Raw genomic sequence first — 23012 nt, forward strand, 5'->3', positions numbered from 1 at the left:
ATGTCAATCCAAGCCCAAACCTGCATTATGCATACTATAATATAATCTATATATACACACACATATAGAAGTAACTCCATATTCGATGGAAGAATGAATAATTGCAAGCAATGAAGCAAGAAAAAAAAAACACTCTGAGATTCCAATCAAATAATGGAATAATTACATATGTAACATATGGAAAAGAGGCCACCAGCATAAGGCTTTCCACACTCTGACAGACATAAAATGGAGGAAAGAGTACAAGTACAGTAGAAATCTTGCAAATCTCATACATATGTCTAAGCGGTTCTTAAAATTTTAGGGGGAATCATGGCCCTTGCTTGTCCCCCTCCCTCGGCCGTTGAATACTGGAGTGAGTGAGGATATTACAGAATAGAGCCACACTAAAGCAAATCATTGAGCTTAAAACGTCTTTCCAACATCTTTCTCCCTCATCTCATAATGTTTGATCTTATTTGTTCTACAAATCAAAAGAAGAAAAAGAACCATACATTCATACATCTCTTCGTTTGTTGTTTCCATCATCTGATAAAATGTGTCGCGTCAATTGTAGAAAAAGAGTGACAAAATTACACCAAATCACATTTCAACGGCTTTATATCAGATTGACAGTTAGGGCAACTCCACCCAAGAAAAAAGGGAAAAAAAAATCTTTAAATTAATTCCAAAAATATTTGTGTCATTGACCCCCAAATATTATTTATCATCCACCCATGAACATGAATTGAGTTGCCAAACTCAGATAAGTTAAGGCACCATTTGAATGCTTGAGAAGTGGAAATAACTCATGCATGTTTGTGGAAGACTTATGTGTCAACAAATTCAGTGCAAGTTATATACTTTAGCCCCTTCTTGTACAAAATCACTATTACTGATAACATGCAGACATTCAGTGATTATCATGGGTTTGCCAAAATTCACCAGTATACCTTGCCATTAGTTAGGCAGTGTTGAGACACTAATTTCATATGACTCAAACCCACCGGGGTGTAATTCCCCCACCGCCCCCAACCCAAAATAAATAAATAAATAAATATTTAACACAATATTTATAAAATATTTAATAATTTATTTAAGTTTTCTAGCATTTATGTATTGTTCATGAGCAAATTCCAGAGTTCCTATTAGACAAGTATAAAACAAATATTTCCTATTGGTATTAAATGTATAGGACTACTCGATTTTAATTTCAAAGTTCTATCCATTTGAAAATTATCAATAAAAAATAAGTAAGAAAGTCTTTAAATGTACTTCAAAAATTAATTGTTGCCAATGCCTCATTCTTTTAGACACTTCATTTTGGAATTTTAAATTTTGTTAATATATCTTTTAATATCTCAAATAATTTTTAACTTATCCCCTACCCATCCAGCTCACCGACACCACCTTTGCCACTCCCTTCCCTCCCTTTCCACCACTAACAATCTCTCCTCTCTCTTCCACGCCTCTCATTCGTTCCTATGTTCTCTATCCCCCTCATCCCCTCTCTCAAACTCTAACCCTAATCCTAACCCCACCACTCTTTAAATGCACTTCAAAAACTAATTGTTGCCAATGCCTCATTCTTTTAGACACTTTATTTTGAAATTTTAAATTTTGTTAATATATCTTTTAATATCTCAAATAATTTTTAACTTATCCCCTACCCATCCAGCTCACCAACGCCACCTTTGCCACTCCCTTCCCTCCCTGTGCACCACTAACAATCTCTCCTCTCTCTTCCATCCCTCTCATTCGTTCCTCGATGCTCCCTATCCCTCTCATCCCCTCTATCAAATTCTAACCCTAATCCTAACCCCACCATCCACCATTTACAGTAGAGAAAGAGAGTTGTAATGGAGAAGAGAGAGTCACGAGAGTTGTCCTATTAGCAAGATCTCGTTATTAGAATATTTTATAACCTTAAGCTGGCTTTTCAAAATGATATAATAGCGATATATAAAAATAAAATATTTTAAGTAGGATTAAAATAAATAATATAAAAAAAAAAGAACTTTTCACTTGCAGCAAAGACTGTCCAATTTCATCAACAAAAAAACAAGAAAAAAGAAAAGGAAAGCAAATGATGAGAAAGGGACTATGGATAATGATCGTAGTAAAGATTAAAATAAAATAAAAAACCAGTCATCATATAGGTATGTAGCCCCAACCAGCATATTGAGATGGACATGTTATACAGTTGCAGCCACCGTAATTCCCACACTTTTTCATTGTTTTTTCTTTTCTTTTCTTTCCTTTTTTTAATTTTATTTCACCATCAAAGTACCTATTTCAAAGACCAAAAAATCCCATCACTATTATCCATTTGTATTAGTAGTTTGTATAATGTCTCATAGATTAGAAAATGACAAAACTAATACATTTCAAATTTGTAGATTTCAATAGCAATAACTTGCTTGGTTTTACTTAATTCATTTCTTACATTACAATTATAATGAAGGCCTTGTATTAAGTACAACATGTATCAAACATGGTAGAGCTAATGATAACTACAGATAAAGCAATTGAATCTCACTTTGCCTATGAAGCCCCATGAGAGATAAGCGTGTAACACTAATATCTAGGTGTGTGACAATAACATCTTTCCCAAATACACAGAAAATTGCAGGTTGTTGGATACTATTCTCAAATTTAATGTCACATTTTCAAATCCGAAATACATGAATCCTTGACAATTTTTATTCAAGGAAATATGAACTTCATTCAATTCTTGACAAGTTGAGCTAAGGTGCCCCCATACCAATAAAAGCAATAGTCACATGAGAAGCTAATTTAACTCACCTTGGACTGCTGGACAAGAGACAAGGTTGGCCCCATCCCTCCCCTTTTGCACGGCTTCATTGGTCAAGAACACCATATACACAAGCCACGATGATTCTCTGGACTACTAACATATTTTCTCATCACACACTAGCCCCAAGGACATTCTCTTCTAATGTTACTCTCCTTATGCACCATTTACTGCTAATTTCAATCACCCATTACCAGTCAAACTTGATCATAATAACATTCTTTTATGGTGAGCTCAATCGTGGCCTCAAAAGATACATAAATGGCAATCACCCTTACCTGCTTTGTCTCATTCAATCCACTTTTTCACCTACCTCTGCTTGAAATGAAAACTGATATCCCACCATTACCAGCTTATGTTGCCTGAAAAGGCAAGATCAATTGCTTCTGAGTTCGATGCTTATCCTCACTCATCAGTGTATCAGTTCAAATAATTTCATTCTATTGAAAAAATCAATTCACCTGCCCCAATAGTAGCTCTTTTATTACTGAATCAAATATATTGCGTGTATCAAAAATTTATGTAACCAGAAAACCCTCCTCCATTGTAAAATCATTGTCTGATACGTACCCAACCTTCTTCATTTTCACATGAAGATCATGAATTAAAGAATAAATAAGATTAGCTTCGCTATGTGATTTATCACCAACTACAAACACGTGAACCTTGTTTCCGACATCAATCCAGCTACAACCCGGCTGCTTCTTCAACCGCTTGTCCTTCATTTTCAACCTAAGTTTCGCAGCTTCTCTCCATTTCCCACTTGAAGCTTATATGTTAGACAGCAACATATAAGTACCTGCATTTTCTGGCTCTAATTCCAAAAGTCTCTTTGCAGCCAATTTCCCCATATTTGTGTTCCCGTGAACATTACATCCAGCAAGAAAAGCCCCCCAAACAGAACCAGAAGGCTCAATTGGAAGACGCTGAATAAAATCAAAAGCCTCCTTGACCCTCCCCGCTTGACCACAGAGATCAACCAAGCATGAATAGTGATCTTGTCGCACTTGTATTGATTTGTCTTTTATGAGCTCATCAAAGTACTTCAATCCCTCGTCCACTAAACCAGTATGGCTGCACGCTGCAAGCAATCCAACATATGTAACATCGTTCAGTTTGATTCCTAAGTTCTGCATTTCTTTGAAAAGGCTGATTGCCTCACCGCCACATCCATGGTGAGCATAGGGTGTGATCATTCCATTCCATGAGATCAAATCTCTTTGGCCTGCAAATCCATCATCGAAGATTTTCCTAGCAGTACTTAATTCTCCACATTTCAAGTACATATTTATAAGTGCTGATATCATAAATACACCATTTTGATGTATTGTCTTGCAAATTACCCGGTGAATATGATGTCCTTCGCTAAGACCAGCTAAATTACTACAGGCAGCCAAAACACTTACGAAGGTTCCCTGATTTGGCTTTACGCCATTGGCCGCCTGCATTCTTGAGAAGATTCTTAACGCCTCTTCACTTTGACATCTTGGATGTACCCAGTAATCAAGAGATGACATTCTTATCAGGCATTTCATTGAATAACTTATCCGCCTTCTTTAAATTCCCATTTTGGATAAACCCTGTGATCATTGCATTCCACGAAGGAATATCCCTCTCCGGCATCCTCTCAAACAATTCAAGTGCTTCTTCCAACCTTAAATTCTTTCCATATCCTGTAATCATAACATTCCATGAAACTACATTTCTTTCTGGCATTATGTCAAAAAGCACCCGAGCTTCGTCAATCCTCCCATTTTTTGACAAACCATCAATCATCGCAGTCCAAGAAAACACATTTCTTTTGGGCATATAATCAAAAAGCTTCCTAGCCTCCTCAATTCTCCCACATCAACCCAACGCTGTTATAACTGCATTTCAAGAAACCAAATTCCTCTCAGGCATTTTCTCAAATAGACTCAATGCTGAATCTATTAGATTACTTTGCAAATACCCCTTAATCATAGTGTTCCAAGAAACCAAATTCTTGTGAGGCATCTCATTAAATAGCTTCTCCGCCTCTGAAATCTGATTCATTCGTATGTACCCACTAACCATAGCAGTCCAAGTGACCACATTTTTCTTAGCATCCACTCTATCAAACAAACTCCTTGCTTCTCCAATCATTCCGCGATGTATGTAAGCCGAGATAACACTCGTCCACGCAATCACATCTGGGTCGGGCATTTTATCAAACAATTTTCGTGCTTCGACAATTTGACCCTCTCTGCATAGCTTCGTGATCATCCAATTTGTCTGTTTCACGCTTTGATATACGAACTATCCATTTTGGGTATCGATAATTCGGCAATTCTGAATTGATTTGCTGAGTGATATAGATAGGATTGAGATTCCCATTGAAGCTTGAGATTGCATAGTTTAAGCGCAAGAGTTCGAATAGACCTCAAAAGGGGATATATTGTAAAATCTCTAGCATGTCTCGAAGCAATTGAAAGCCTAGAAGATGATTGCATAGATGACATAAATGCAACGAAGCAAGTGGTTTGAACTCTGTAACGGTCATCAACGGTATTATTACTCCATGAATCAACCTGTCCCAATCTCGATCATCTTCACGGTCTCTTCTTCTTCCTAAATTTATATCATAAAGTTGTATCATAAATTTGCCTTAATAACAAAATAAATCTTTAATTTTTAATTTTTAATTTTATCAATTTAAATTATAAATTTTTATTTATTTTCAAATTAAATTGCTAGTCAATTTTCATTAAGATAAATTACAAATATATCATTTAAAATTCACTTAAAATACAAATTAACTCTTATAACTAGAAAAATTATAAATGCTCTCTTATCATAATTTTTTATTTAATAAAATTAATTAAAAAAATAAAATTTTTAACAATTTTTTTATACCATGATAAAATTACTTGAATTATTAATTAAAATAAATTTTACATATTATTAAAAAATATTAATTAAATTGATAATTTATTAATAAGGGACAATTACCAAACAGTTTTGATTAGGGAAGTTATTTGTTGGACAATGGGTTGCATTTTTGTATTGAGTAAATTACACAGACACCCTGATGGTGCATTACACACACCAAATATAAATATTAAATTATACCAAATTCTTTCAGAATAATGACAAGTCCAGATATCGATCCACAGGGACAATTGTGAAATTAAACTAATTTAAATGCTAAATTTTTAAATTAATTTTGATAAAAAGATTGAAGCATTCATAAACTAATAATAATTAAATTAAACAAAGAGAATAAACTAGCAATTATAAGTAAAGATGAATTTACTGATTTGGGGAAAAACCTAGGCAATGAGTTCACCGCTAGTTACATAAATAGGGTTTTAAATTAAAATTAATTATGTTACAGTTCGAACAGAATAATGCTTCGCAACTACAAGTTCAAAGCATTTAATAAGAAAATCATCACGTTCAATGTACGGGCACGAGCTATCTCAAGTAGTACGAATCGTTCACTCTAAACTAGGATAGCGACATGACTCGTCCCTCGTAGTATGGTTCGTCTCATACCTTGAATGGGAAAGAATATAAAACTATTGTATGGAAAACATTCAACAATCAAAAAAAATCGAATACTTGAAGAAATAATGGAATATATATATATATATATATATGAAACATCTAAAACACCACACAATTGTTCAAACCTTTACATAATTAAAAATAAAAAATAAAACCTAATTACATGGCTAGCTTTTAATCAAAACCCTAGAAAAAAAAAAACTTAGCCACTCATGGAGGAGTGGGAATGGAAAGAGGATGAAGAAGAAGCCCCCATGGAAGTCTCCTTTAAGCTTGAGAAGAAATTACTTCTTTAAAACTCTAGTGTCCCTTTTCTCCAGAATAAATTTCAAACCCTAATTTTGCCTATTTTTCTTCCTTTTATTCTCTGCAAAATAGACCCAAAATTATGCGCACGCATCCCTAGGTGGGCCGCTCGAGTGATGGTGGGCCGCACATGCAATGGTCTGGCTGGCTCGAATTTTTCGATTCTCGCTCAGAGAATCTATTTTCGTGCACTTTTTGATTGAATTTACGTGTTACTTGCAAAATCTGTACAAGGGCACAAAACACATCATCTCCACTAAATAAACAATATTGAAAGACTAAAAATGTAACTTCAGTGGCCTCAATGTGGTACTTTTTGGCCTACATCACATCCCCTAACTTACATTTTGCTAGTTCTCAAGCAAAATAAAAGAAATAAGAAAAGTAAAATAACTCTAAGCCACTTTCGTAGGGATCACGATTGCATTTAACATATGCAACAAGCCTTTAAACCACAAGGTTACCCCCAGTAGACGAGTATATTCTCGTGAGGGTTTTCGGAAATGATACCCACAAACATCAACATATTCATATCCGCTCAACAACAATTAACCATACTACCCCCCTAACAATCAACTTATGTGCCACTACAATGTGATATTAAGACATGATGAGTTATTGAAGGCACAGTGGACAAGCATGAAGGAATCTATTGAGTCAAAATCACAATTCAGTTAATACAAAAGTAAAGTCCCCTGTACTTGTGCATGCTAGTAGACACATCATCAGTACCCTCGGTGTAAAGTAGAATCTCTATATTAGTTAAATGTTCACAACAATAGCCTAGTGTAACTCATAATAACACCCAACATATACAAAAAAAACTAAACTGTTGCAACCAAGATTCTCAATTTTTTTTTTAAAGACTGTGCAATGTCCTGGTCCATTAAGCTTTTTAATCAACCCATATAACAAGCATTGGGTCAATGACTCTCAAACCAGGCGGTTTTAGGGCACTAGGTGTAGAGACACCCCTAGGGGCTTAATAACTCGAGTTAAAAAGGGTATGAATCCAAACAAGTCAAGTGTTTTTTTTTTTTTTTTTTTAAAAAAAAAAAGAATCTTGGCTACTCATTTGTTCTTTTTTGTAACCCTAGCCATTATCAATGAAGTACACCAGGGATTATAATAAAGAGGTCACCGCTATGATGGTGTGTTCTTGTGAATTAAGGGATACTCATGACAAGTGTACTAATACCACAAACACAAACAACTATCATAGTGCATACATCACATGTGAGTATTTACCTAATAAACCATTTTCATACAAGCCCACTATGTTCCCTAATTAACATATGCACATATCATTACCATACTAGCGCAAAGTGAACATTGAGTGAAGTGGTGCAATCAAGTGCAGCAAGTACAAACATGAATGGTTATTATAAATACCCTCACTCCCCAACTGGAATACAGCATTGTCCTCAATGTAAGCAATTGTACATGAGATAGTAAAATGAGAGAGAGGATCTTACCAGACAGCACGAACGCACATCCAATGAGGCGAGGACACCCAAACACACACACACACCTTTTTTTTTTTTGAACTGTACAGTATAAAAGGGAAAAAAAATAAAACAAAACAAAAATAAATAAAGAAATAAAACAAATAAAATATACAGATATCACTGATGTGGATCCAGCGGTGGTAGGAAATGCCGCTCAAATAGGGCATGCATCAGTGTCGAAGTCTCGAACATCTCATCATGAACCCTAGCGCTAAGCTAATCAAATCGCTGCTCACTCGAGTCCCGGTATGCGTAGAAGTCAGTTTGCAGAGATGTAACTGACTACTGATACCTATCAAATGCCACCTATGAGTAATCTTGATAGGCTTGATAGTCAGCCTGAAGATCAACATTGATTGCTGAATAGCGGTTTGATTATCCAAAAGAGCCTGATATTGCACCCTCGTCATACGAAATGGTGCTGGCGCTGGCGCTGGTGCTTGTGTGGCGGCGGGCTCTACTGGGGCATCAGTAGGATTGGTTGGGGCATCAAGGAGGAGTAGTGGAGGCGACAAGCGAGCAGTGGTTTGGCGCCAATGGGTTTTTTCATAAAGTGTGGGCGGCGGAAGCTGAACCTCATTGGAGTCGAGTGGGTATGTCCATTGGGCTTTGATAAACGTGGTGATGAGGTTGGCGAAAGAAAGGGCCCATGTAGAACTGCCCCGGGTGTTGCGCACTTTGACTTCATTAAGGATTCAGTGCATCTAGTTGTAGATCAAAGTAGGGATGTCAACCCAAAACCCGAAGTCAAATCGGTGCAAGGCGCGGAAGAAGTTCCCTCGCCGCTCTTCCTTGTGGCCAAGAGGGATGACATTCTTTTTCAGTACCATATCGAGGAAGAGAAGGCAGCGTGGTAAGTTAACCTGCTGGGTGCTAGTACGGTTGTCATCATCTTGTCGCCCCTCATAAAATTCAGTAACCAGTGCCAGAATGGTGAGTTCCCAAGTGAATACTGGGAACTGTTTTGCATTGATAGTGTCCATAGAACAGTGAAGGACCTCGGCAATGGAAGCTCGTGTGACAGCTAACTTCACCCCGTCAACAAGGGACAAAAGTACTTCTGGGGCCTCGTCAGTAGTGTACATATTTTGATAAAATACTCGCACAATGCAAGCATACGCCGGTTCAGTGACGCTGCAGACGCCCAAGAGGCCCCGGTCTTCAAGTTGCTGGACACTCCACGCAGTGGGTTGATGGCGCCAGAAGTATTCCACATCAAAGGATGTATCACAGGCAACTGGTTTGTTGGCCCAAGCGTCGGTTGGCATATCCCTAAACGCAATGTTGGCATTGTGAGGCCGTTTGGGTACTCGGCGGGATGATGAAGACATATCTACACAAAATAATTCAACCAACACAACCAAAAATGTGGAACCATTATATTAGCACTCATCAAATACGACATGTATGCACAAATTACTCAAAACCTCATTATCATCACACCACCAGAATTTTTTTTTTAAAATTATTTATTTAATTATTTTTAGTATGTTATTAAATTAACTATAGAAAATTAACTTACACTAAATTAGCATGGGACAAAATTTACAAACACACAAATGAACTACAATGAATAACTAATAAGAAAATAAAATAAAATAATCTAAGTTAGTAGAAGAAAATAAAATAAAATAAAATAAAATAAAAATTCAGAAAATAAAAATAAAAACTAAACATTTAAACTACAATTAAATCACTAAATAAAAATAAAACTACATCACTAACTAAACAGTTAAGCAAAAATAAAAATAAAAACAATCCACTACCCCATTAAACTAACAAGAACCACTAACTAAACAATTTAAACTAAACAACTAAAGTAAATAAAAATAAGCTAAATTATTATTATTATTAGTACCTTTTATTTCTGAGCTTTTTTTTTTTTTTTTGGCCGCACGTGCGCCGGAGAGGGCCGCACGTGCAGTGGATCTATTTGCTGCCCAGAATATATATATATATATATATATATATATATTTTATTATTATTATTTTTTTAAAAGGATGAACACTAGATCTCTATTAAACTAACCTTAAATCTCACTACAATAGAAGATTGACAGAAGAAATATAAAGTTTTAAACAAAAATGAGTGATTTACCTTTAAATAGTAAAGAAAGAGAGAAAGAAGGATGATTTGCCGAAAAAAATGGTGGTTGCCAGAGATTCGACGGACGGAGAGGAAATAGGGCACCAGCGGTGAGATGGTGGTGAGGAAGGAGGGTGAAGGTTGGTGGTGGTGGGGTTTGATGGAGTTTGTGGTGTGTGGGGTAGAGAGAGAGAGAGAGAGAGAGAAAGAAAAAGAAAAAGAAGAAGATGAGAGGTAAAGAGAGAGAGAGTTGGGAAAGTGAGGGTCAACAAAGTGGGTCTAGGGTTTTGTTAAGAGAATTTAGTGTGTTTGGTTTGAGTTTTTTGGATTAAGTTTTTTGAAAATTGAGTTTTTTGATTTTCGTATTTTTTTTGTTTTTAGTGAATATTTTTAAAATTTTAAACATTTTTTTTTACTTTTTTAGATGCACCTTACTTAGATGTCTCTAAAAAGTAAAAAATTTGTGAAAAAATATTTTAAAAAATTAATAAATACATAAAAATACAAAAAATGTACTGAATTCTCATTTTTTTATATATATTTTTATATTTAATGAATTTTTAAAAGGTTTTTTTCACAAATTTTTTACTTTTTAGGTATATTTATGTTAGGTATGTCTAAAAAAAAAAAATTGCTTAAAATATTAAAAAAAATCAGTAAAAACAAAAAAAAAATGAAAAATAAGAAAGTAAAATTTTCAGAAAAGTGTTTTTTGAAAAATGGAACCAAGCAAAGTTATTTTCATTTTTTTTTTGAAATAATAAAAATAAAATAAGTAAATTAAAAGAAATAATAAAAATTAAAATAAAAAAATAAAATAAAATGTGCAGGTTTAAATTTTCTTTTCTTTTTTTTATATTTTGTTGTTTTTTTATTATTTATTTATTTATTATTGTTTTTATTATTCTTATCATTAATTTTTATTTTTATTTTTTAAAAGAGAACTAAAATAAGTAAAAATTAAATAAAGGGGATTTTTTTTAAGGTTCCTGGTATTAAGATTTTATAGCATAAATGACACCAAATATTTTCATAATGTTTAAGGTCCCTCAATTTGATCCAGAGAAATTTCATCTAGAGAATTTCTCTTGGAATTTCTTTAGACCTCTGAGAGAATTTCTCTCCAGAGAACTAGAATTTCTTTGGACCTTCCAGAGAATTTCTCAGAGAAAGTTTACACAATGGCCAAAATCCTAGAGAATTTCTCCAAATAGAAATTATCTTCAAAGAAAATGGAAAAAGAATTTCTCTGGATCACTTTAAATCAAAGAAATTCTCCAGAGAAATTCTCTCAAAATCAGTGAAATTCCCAGAGAAACCTTTCCAGAGAAATTCTCTCTAACCCAGAGAAATTTCATTTTCTATGATTTTAAATGACAGGTCTCTACTTATCTCTCAGACTATTTCAAAAAAAAAAAAAAAAAAAGTGCCAAGACAATTCAAGATCTTGAAAGTATGTTCTTATTAGTAAAGGTCTCTTTCCCCTTGTTTGTTTCCAGAGTAGTTATTACAGGACAAACAAAAGTGTGCACCATGAATTGAAGCATGGGCATGCACAATGCACATGGTCTTCTTTTTAGTCAGAGAAATTCAAGTCCAGAGAAATTCACTTCAACCAAGAGAAATTCTCTCCAATCTAGAGAAATTTCATTTTTTGTGATTTTCAATGGCATGTCTCTACTTATATATATATATAGAGAGAGAGAGAGAGCAAACCAGTGGATGAGAGCTGTTTGTGAATGACATGGGAGTCTTTGTTGATCACCATTTTTTCCTTTTCATCACCATGAAACTTAGCTGCCCTCATCTTTCAACTTTCAATTTTCAACAAAACTAAGCTATACTTATGACCACCACAATTCTGATCTATTGGGCTTGAAAAGGACTCATCATCATCAACTTTGATACTCTTCATTTCATAACTATTAGTATTGTTTTTAAGTTAAGATTGTGAAGTTTCGTTCTTTTCAGATGATCGCGAGGAAGATGAGAGACTAGTGAGCCTCTACACCAGCACCATGAAGAGCTTAGATCATTTGTTGGGGGGCCATGTTTGTCCTCTAAAGGGTCCTCTACCTCCAGCTTCACCGGCACTATTTTCATGCTCTAAGATTTCGATTCCGACAGAGATTTCCCAGAATTCATCAACGGAACCATCAATCTTTGTCAATCAGTTGTGAATTTGACCCCAAAGACCTCCAAAAATAGAAATTCGAAGGAAAAGTGAGTCGATTAGGAGAATATAAGATAAAGAAACCTTAGAAATCGAAGCCTAACAAGTCTCTATGGAACTAACAGAGAGAGAGAGAGGGCTCACTAAACTATATAAATTGATCTCACGGGAAGCAGCTCACTGAGGGACCTTAGACATTACACCATAATATTGTGGATCTCTTTCATTGCTAAAAATGAAAAAAGGACCTTAGACTAATTTTTCCTTAAATAAATGAATAAAAAGTAACTAAAGAAAAAGGGTGAAACTACACTTTTTCTTTTTTGTATTTATTATTTATTTATTTATTTATTTTGAACTAGACCGCTCGTGCGCCCATGTGGGCCACACGAGCGGTGAATTTTAGGCCGCTCCAAAGGCGAAATTGGGCCGCTCCTGCGGTATTTGCATAGAATGCTTTTGGGCTTGGACCGCTCGAGCAGGTTTTTTTTTTTTTTTTTTCTTTAAGGTTGGGCCGCACGAGCGTTGAATTTAGGCCGCTCTTGTGACGAAAGTGGGCCGTTCTTGCGGCATGAAAGCAGAACACTTTTGGGCTGGGCCGCTCATGCGCCCATGCCTTTCCATTCATACGCCCATGTGGGCTGCACGTGCGGTCTGTTGCATTTTTTTTTATTTTTTTTTAAACTTGAGTACAACCCAATTTTTTTATTTTTTTTATATTGTAAATAAAAACCCAATCACAATGCAAATAAAAATAAAAAAAATTAAACCATTTATACCTTCAATGCACAACTGAAATAATAATAATAAAAAAATAGAACATCGAAAATATCAAAATGCACAACAACGGTATAATCTTCACGCGAAAACCATAGGTACTACTTTTCTCCCTAAAAGTGTATGTAACTTTCCCCATTCTCCAACAGGGTGACAGACTAGGTTGATTCAGTATCCAGAATCGAGGCACATAAAACTAACTCAACCTATGGGGCTGCCATACAAAATTCAAGCCGAGGTGGCTTTGAAGCAATCTCCACACCCCTAGGTATTTAAACCAGACTCTAGTCTCGGAAATTCCAAACCTTTGCGTTCTAGGCTTTGCCATTCGAATTCTAGTTTCCACCGTCTAAGTTGGTCTCCTAGGAACTCACTACAAACACAGTTAGCTAGTTATACCAGACCGTCAGATGCTGTTCGGGCACGACTAACACCAAAGGAATTACACCTTTAGAGGATTTAAAGTCTCTTATATGCAAATAAAGCACAGCAAGAATAAAGAAAAATAGAATAGCATAGATGGGAAAGAAAAGAAAACAAGACATCAATCTCTCAATCATAGTAAAAAGGGCCCATCAAAGCAATGGACTCAATCATATCCCCATTCTCAATCCCCTTTATATATGGCTTCATTCTTTGGCCATTCACTTTGAAAGTGTGGCCATTCTTTGAATCTTGCACCTTAACGGCGCCATGAATAAATGCCTCTACAACCACAAAGGGACCATCACATCTTGATCTAAGCTTACTCGGAAAGAGTCTCAATTTTGAGTTAAAAAGTCACACTTTTTGGCTGAGTTCAAAGGATTTTCTATTAATGTGCTTGTCATGGAATTCCTTAGTTCAAGCTTTAAAAATTTTTGAACTTTCATACGCATCATTCCAAATTTCCTCCAACTTCTTGAATTGCAATTTCTGATTGAGCCCAGCCACAGCCATATCGAAGTTAAACTTCTTTATTGCCCACAATACTCGGTGCTCAAGTTCAACCGGGAGATGGCAAGGTTTGCCAAACACCGCCCTATATGGTAACATCCCAATGGGTGTCTTATAAACAGTGCGGTAGGCCCATAATGCATCGATCAAACGTTGTGACCAATCTTTCCTATCTGGCCTCACCGTTTTCTATATTATGTGCTTTACCTCCCTATTTGAGACTTCCACTTGGCCACTAGTTTGAAGGTGGTATGGAGTGCCAACTTTATGAGTGATAGAGTATTTCTCAACTACCGACTCAAAGAGCCAGTTACAAAAATGTGTACCCTGATCACTTATTATGGATCTAGAAAATCCAAAACAACTAAAGATGTTTTCATGCAAAAAATTTGATTACTACTTTATGATCGTTTGTTCGGGTAACTATCGCATCCACCCACTTAAACACATAATCTACTGCCAAGAGAATATACTCAAATCCAAATGACAACGGAAAAGGTCCCATAAAATCAATCCCCCAAACATAAAAGATCTCTACTACAATAATATGGGACATTGGCATCATGTCACGCTAAGATATCAAACCCATTTGCTGACAGTGCAAACAAGTTCTACAAAATTGATGAGCATCTTTAAAAATTATGGGCCAATGAAACCCGCTTTGTAAAATCTTGGCGGCCGTTTTATGCCCACTAAAATGACCGCCGCATGCAGAAAAATGACAAAATGTAAGAATGATATGCATCTCACTCTCCGGCATACACCATCGGATCACTTGGTTGGAGCAATATTTAAACAACTCCGGATCCTCCCAAAAAAAATACCTGACCTATGAAAAGAATCGGTCTTTGTCTTGCTTAGTCCATTTTTGAGGAATTTGCCTAATGGCCAAGTAATTCACAATATGTGCAAACCACGGGGGGCTCGCTCGTGACACCACAAGGAGTTGTTCGTCCGAAAACAAATCATGCAAAATAAAAGGGTCACTAGTATACTCAACAAGGATTCAAGAGAGGTGATCCGCCACCACATTCTCAGATCCTTTCTTATCTCGGATCTCTAGGTCAAATTCCTGAAGCAACAAAATCCATCTAATTAACCTAGGTTTGGTCTCTTTCTTTGATAGTAAATACTACAAAGCAGCATGATCAGTGAAGACTATGACCTTGGAAACTAGAAGATAGGACCGGAATTTATCTAAGGCAAAGACCACAGCTAGCAACTCTTTCTCGGTGGTAGTGTAATTCAATTGTACATTCGAGAGAGTGCAACTAGCATAGTATATAGCATATGGTGCCCTAACTCCAAAAATTGTGATGCCAAAGGGCACTCACTCAAGTCATGAGCAGGGTTCGCACAAATAACACATGCCTCGTGAAATTGAGGCTGAACTTCCTGTGTAGAGGCATGTCTCGTAGCTAATAATTGGTCCATTTTGTGGGACAATGCCTCTACTTGTTGGGCTAACTCTAGGTTTTGCTTGACCTCATAAATGCCCCCATCTCTTCGAGGCTCAAACTACTGGTTGCCGGACTTGCCGAGTTGCAGAGGCATGGTGAAAGGAATTATCACATAGGTTCTCAAATAATTGCCATGCCTCGACATCATTTTTGGACATGAATGTCCCACCACAAGATGAATCCACCATTTGGCGGTGAGGCTTAGTTAAGCCATAGTAAAAAGTCTGAACAAGTTGCCAATCAGATACTTGGTGGTGAGGACACTGTTAGAGAAGGTCACGAAGTCTCTCCCATATTTCGTGAAATTGCTCACCATCAATTTGAGCAAAATTGGTGATGGCTCGCCTAAGTTGGTTGGTTTTACCGATGGGAAAGTACTTCTCCAAGAACCGTTGCTGTAATTGGTCCCAAGTTGTGATTGAATTAGCAGGTAAGGAATTCAGCCAATGTTTGGCTTTGTCCTTTAATGAGAATGGAAACAATTGCAACATTAAGGCCTCATTTGTGAAATTCTGGATCCTCACTGTAGAGAAAACTTCCAAAAATTCATTCAAATGTTTATAAGGATCATCATGAGCTAGTCCATGGAATGATGGCAGCATTTGTATGGTGCTAGACTTAATCTCATAATGAGCAGCAGTGGTGTCGGGTAATTGGATGCATGATAATGATGTATATGCAGTGGGTGTGAAATAATCCATAAGGGTTCGGTTGGGCTCGTTTGGGACATTTGGATTTTCCGTCTCTAATGGTTCAAAGTATGGATATGAATATTCAAGCCTAGGAACATGAGCAGAGGCTCTAAGTCTCCTAAGAGTCCTTTATAGTTCAAGGTCCAAACTCCACAATTCAGGGCGACAAAAACGACGCCTATGCATACACTACTCATACATACACACTAAGTTCCAACTCTATGCACAAAGTATGAAAGAAAAATACCAAAAGGAGAAATACTCACAGCGATTTAACGAAAAGGCTTTACTCATCTTGCGGGTGCTTGACGTGTAGACGTTGTCTCCAACCTCCAATTAAGCTTTGTCTTTCTTCTTAGCACTTTGGTGCTTTGCTTGCAAGTATTTGCTTCTTTTTTTTTTTTAGCACTTTGGTGTTGCGGTATTTTTGTTTAAAAACTTGGTTGCACTTTGCTTGCACTCTAGTGATGGTTCCAATTGCAAATACTCTGCACACTTAGCAACAGAAAAGTATAAAATCCTAAACTAAAAATTAAAATAAGAATGTAACTTTAAATTAATTAACTTCACCAGAAGTCCCCAGCCACGATGCCAAAATTTTGATGGTGCGTTACACGCACCAAATATAAACACTAAACTATACCAAATTCTTTTAGAATAATGGCAAGTCCAGGTATCGATCCACATGAATAATTGTAAAATTAAACTAATTTAAATGCTAAATTCTTAAATTAATTTTGATAAAAAGATTGAAGGATCCATAGACTAATAATAATTAAATTAAACAAAGCGAATAAACTAGCAATTATAAGTAAAGATGAATTTACTGATTTGGGAAAAAACCTAGGGCAATGAGTTCACCATTAGTTATGTAAATAGGGTTTCAAATTGAAATCAATTATGTTACAGTTCGAACGGAATAATTGTAGACGCGCCCTCGGGCCTCAGGCTATAGCTCAGACTCAATTTGTGTCACGGTTCTTAATCTGAACCAAAAGAGTCCAAATCCGGCAAATCGTTTTGAGAAAAACTGATTTTGAAAGAAGTGCAAACATGGACTGTTTTGCCAGATACAGAGTCACCACCTAAATATTTTTTATGGGAGAATTTAGGAAACCCTGACTCGGTGCCAAAGGCCACGTGTCCGTCATCACCAAAGTTGCCTCGGCTCGGGAGCTTGGGTACGATTGGGGAAGGTCAGCTATGAGCACCCCCTCTCGCCAGATCCGAAGATCGGCCTCTACTAACCGTGATATCCGATTTTGAAAACGTTATGTGTTCTTATTCCGGTTATTAGCCTTGAATTACTACGTTATGCGCACAACAAACAAGTATAGACCAAATCACCTGAATTGGAACAAGACATTGCATGTTTGTTTTGAAAGTGGTTTGCTACTCGCAAGTAGGCTAAAATGCAGGTTTTGTCACCCTCAAGTGGGCTTTAGAAAAGATGGTTTTGCCACTAATTTGCCACTATCCAGTGGGCTTAAAACTCACAGTTTTAATGCATTATTCAAATTTAGGTAATTCAACCTCCACCCACAGGCATTCAAGCAGTTATATCATATAAGCATCTAGCCTCATGGTAATCATGCTATTATGGCAACACTCACACGCATGCGGTATATGCTAAAGCATAAATGCTTACCTAGTACTCCGAGCCAAGACAAAGACATGTTAGCAATCAATGCATGATCCAAGTCCATGTTAAGTGGCTAATGCAACGCATACAGAATGTCACTAGAGTAGGCTCGGCTAGTCTATAAATGATATGTGAAAATGCACAAGTAGCATGTATTCAAGTTAGATTTGAAATACTTATGCAGTTAGTATGATGTACCGAGCCTGGTGTATGCAAGACTAATGAATGATGCACGCATGCATAGCATAAGGTATGCTAAAATAAACATGTCCTAATACTAACCATCAAAAGCAGGTAAGTAAAAGGGAGAAAGAAGTGGGGATTGGAAGACATGCACACACGCACCCACACTTATTACAGATTTGCCCTCGCTCGGAGGGACCGAAAGAATAATACAAGTTAATTAACCTACAAGCTAATTAAATATTACAGACTAATTAATTAATTAACAAATTGACTAATCTAATGAAAGCAGGAAACAGCCTCGGGAAGAGGGCCCAAAGCAATGCGCGCTCGGCTCCGATCAGAAAGTCACTGCCGTGCACAAGTTGCCTCTGTTTTGACTGTTCTGCTTCTCTGAAAATTGCACAACTCCCAAGGTTGCTTCTCTGAGTGTTGTGGAACACTATCGGCTGAGTGGGAACACCACCGGCCATGGAGAATGGTCACCGGCCACAAACTTGTGCTCTCGGCCAAACATGTTTTGCCGGTCGGCACCCAACACTGCCGGCTGGCCAATTCTTCCTGCTGAAACCTGCAGCTGACAGCAGCAGAGGGCAGAACTTGGCATGGCAATGCATTTCAAGCAATGTATGCACCAACCACACTCCTTATCATATGTATGACTCAAAAGAGAATGGGCCTCGATTCTCAGACCACCAATCGCGCATTTCCATGCATGATGGTCCAAAGAATCAAGTGTGCATTTCGATTTCAAATGAAATGCAATGCACATAAACAAACCAAGGCCCAATCCCTATCACTAGATCAAGGGACAAGGCATGCATGCTAGATGGAATGCAACCTAGGCATGCAAACTAGTATGCTATACGAACATGAGGGCAAGCATGTAAACATGAACATGGGGGAAGCATGCAACAAAATGCGATATAGCTAAGCATGTGTCAACAATGCAAGTAATGAGCATGCAAACATTATGCAACCGAAGCATGCTAGCATGTAGCAATGTGATCACATTTGAACAACATGCGAAAGGTGGACTTAGACTAATATAGATAAGCCTCGGCCATGTTTAAATAGGAAGCCAAAATGCTATGGAATGGAGGCAAATACACACACAAACAATGCATGCAAAAATGGCCCAACACTTAAGCATTAAAGAACATCTTTTAAGCACACTTAAAAGAGGATAATCATGGACAAATGGCATGCACATCAAACTCTAAAAATCATGTTAAGATGATACCAAATCCAACCACCAATGCAAGCAAGGCATGCAACCAAGCCCAAGGACTTAAACTATGGTTAAATGACACATGAAGCAAATGACCAAAGTGGACCAAAATAGTCCCAAATCATGCCAAAGTGAGCCCCAAAAACCACTTAGATGGCATCTAAATGACCTAATCTTAGAGGCATGCACAATGGTACAAACAATGAGCATAAGACACAAGCCTTTTAAAGCATTAAAGGGGCATCAAATGCAAGCATACAAGCATGCTATAAGGACTGAAATGATGCTATAAGTGGTGCCAAACCACTAAAATAAATCAAACAATGCATGCTCAACGCTTCACGTACTTAAAGCCTACAAGCTAACAATGCAAAGGAGCTATGCAATACATGTTATGGTTGACCAAACCAACCAAAAACAGACCTTAAACATGGCAAAACAAGTACGAAAGCTTCACAAAGCTAGGCCAAAAGCATGCTTGAACAAGGGTTAAAACCTAGATGCATGTTAAGGCTACAATATGGCATTACAAGGCATGTATGCTAAGCAAGCATGGCGTACCAAAACCAACTAAAAACAGAGGCATATTATGACATAAAAAGCATGAAAATCACCTAAGGCATGGCCAACAAACACTTAGACTAGATGCTCCCCCAAGAGGTAAAAATGACCCCTTTCAAGGACAACAAGGAGAGGGGGTGGCCCTCTCCTTCCTAGGACCTCAAGGCACCATTCTCACCTCTGAAATCCCTCAAGATTTCAGTGGTGAGGAGGCCTAAACACAATTGTCCCGGAGCTCAACCGAAATGGCACAAAACAAGGGCCAAACAAGCCTTAAGAGGGGTCAAACAACCCCAAAGCTTAAAACACCCTTAACAAACTATTTAGAGCACTAAAAATCAGAACTTTTATATGTTATACACAATGCTCAAAAACAGATGCAAGGTAGGCAAAAATGCAATGCAAAAATGGGGAATAAAGGGACAAATTTCTTACCCTTGTAGACCCTCTTCACCAATGGTGAACCAGCTGGTTCTTCAAGCTCAAACCAGCTCCATAACTCCAAAAACAACCCTCAAGGGCCTCAGCTCCAAGAAAAGGTGTGATGGTGGGTGTTTGTGTGCAAAACTAAGACAAAACACACACAAAACACAAGAGAGAGAGAGATATAGAGATAGAGGATATATGAACCCTAACCCTAATACTCAAAACCCTCTGAAAATGTTGTCTAAATTCCCTAACCCTTGAACAAGAGAGAGGAGCCTCTCTTTTGTAGACAAATGGTCTTGTAAAGCTTCCAAAGGAAGCTAACAAGAGGGCAATCCCTCCATACACGTGTATGGAGGGGGGGAAAGTGTATGCCAGCTGCACAAAAATATCTGCAAAAGCAGATGCACAGTAATCGGCCGGCCAAAAATGCAATTGACCAAAAAACGATAGCCAGCCGGCCATCTATAGTGCCGGCCGGCCAAACATTTGGCCGGTGGCAACAAAACACAGCCGGTGGCCTCAAGCCATGGCCGGTGGAGTGTGAGGATGGCTCACAAACCATTCCCTGCCCCTCCAAGGCAAAGCACAAGTGTTTGGTGCAAAACCAGACACAAAACAATCGAGTCGAGAGATCCTGAGGCAAGGCGCATAGCCGAGACCTCCGGGAACTCAAGACGAACACAAACATGGATGATCACCGAGTGTTCAAGCGGTGACGTCCAAGTCTTGAGGACGGTAAAAAATGGGGTGTCTACAGTTGCCCCTCTTTGACAGAACTCGAAAGTCATAACAATGACGGGAGTGAATGTCAAAGCCCAGAGACGACCCATTTTTGACAAGGCCAAAGACTTAGACAAACATGCAAGACAAGCAAGATATGCGCCCGAAGGCAGGGGCAAAATGCAAGACAATGCACAAAGCCGAACATAGCTTATGATCATGCAAAGAAAGTTGTAACGAAGTATAATAATGCAACAGTTTTAAGCTAGCATACACCAAACTACACTACAATGCAGAAAGGATGTAAGAGAATTATGCAATTCTCAATACGTCTCACTCGGAGGATACAATACCTGTTCAGTTCGTCTGGTTGCACCAGCCTCAAATGAACTGTACATACAATATCGTGCCTGTAAAGAAAGCAAACTTAACAGGTACAATATCGTTAGCAACATGCATAACATGCAAAATGAATGCAAAATGATATGCAATATATACAAAACTATGTATAAATAATGCAAATGAAAATGCAATGCAATTGAAACAATGCAAACGATATGCAATGCAATTGAATCATGATCCAATCCTGAGCGGTTCAAAAACACACAAATGTCAAATAGATTGATGGAAGTAACAAGTCCGTTTACCATAGCAAAGGTCACACAAAACTATGAGTGATGTAGATGGACACAAGAACAAGTAATTGGGTGGAATGACATAAGTGGGGAATGATCCGCTAATCGAAAGAACATGATCCTAATGCAGGATGCAAAAATTACACTACAATGTAATATGTATGATGGATATGGCACACGGGCCAAACCAAATCTTGCCTAGGAAAGGCATGGACACAAACAAACCACGTCTAACATAGAACGGTCATACAGAACTATGAGTGTATAGACGTGAAAAGTATGGGCACATACCAGACCAAGCTCAACAAGGAAAGGCGCAAACCCTAGATGGAGGTGATGCAATGAATGCATGCAAGCTATAATGCAATATCTACAATATGGAATATATACAATGGATAAGGCATGCGGGCCAAACCAAATCTTGCTTAGGAAAGGCATGTACACAAACAAACCGCATCTAACATAGAATGGTCATACAAAACTATGAGTGTATAGACGTGAAAAGTATGGGCACATACCAGACCAAGCTCAACAAGGAAAGGCGCAAACCCTAGATGGAGGTGATGCAATGAATATGTGTCGATTTGTTAACTTGTTTATAGTTGTTGGGTTACATTTGCCACTTGATGAATAGGGCCAGAAGATTTTTTTAAAATCAAAAAGAAAAATGGACAGTGTTCGAGTGGAACATGAAAACATGACTAGATTGGCGCTAGTTACTCTTCGGGGTAGAGGTGAAGAAAGGAGGTTCTTTTAATTTTTTGAGTTTTTGTATTTTGAGAATTATAAGTTGTTTTGTGCCTGTTGAATATGATATGTTGAGTAATATGAGCTTGGGGTGGATGATGGTAAATTTAAATTTATTATCTTCTGTAAAATTCATTGGGGTTGTGGTTGGAATTTCTGTCCCAAAATTAGTTTTTTCTTTATTTTCTTTTATTTCTCTTCTCAATGCAAACTTAGTGGCAATCAAGCAATGAAAATGTGTTGTCTACCATATTTGGTTTTCCATCTTTTGAGCAACATTCCCTGCAGTCTTTGGTTTTTGCCTATGTCAAGCCTTGTCATGATTTTCTATTTGTAGCTATTATGTTTTTTCATTTGGAAGCTAACCGCTATACAGGGGAATATATCCTCAATAAGTTTTCTTGTTGATTGGAGTGCAATAGCATTACTGGAAGATATTGTTGATCTCATCTGTGCTTAGAGATATTTTGTTATTCTTATTGCTGTTAAAAAAAGAAAAAGAAAAAAGAAAAAAGAAAAAAGAGGATGATTGGAATAAGTGCTGAAAATGAGTCGAAGTCAATGTGATTGTTTTTGCCAAGTAGTTTTTTAAATCTTCATAACC

General features: G+C 37.2%; 1 pseudogene; it reads right to left on the reverse strand.

Annotated features, from left to right (window-relative positions):
• Nucleotides 1–3165: 3165 nt before the first annotated feature.
• Nucleotides 3166–5170, reverse strand: LOC114285906 (pentatricopeptide repeat-containing protein At4g02750-like; annotated as a pseudogene).
• Between the last annotated feature and the right edge of the window lie 17842 nt (nucleotides 5171–23012).

The sequence above is a fragment of the Camellia sinensis genome, chromosome 10, assembly GCF_055761805.1.
Source record: "Camellia sinensis isolate YWXY chromosome 10, ASM5576180v1, whole genome shotgun sequence".
NCBI lineage: Eukaryota > Viridiplantae > Streptophyta > Magnoliopsida > Ericales > Theaceae > Camellia > Camellia sinensis.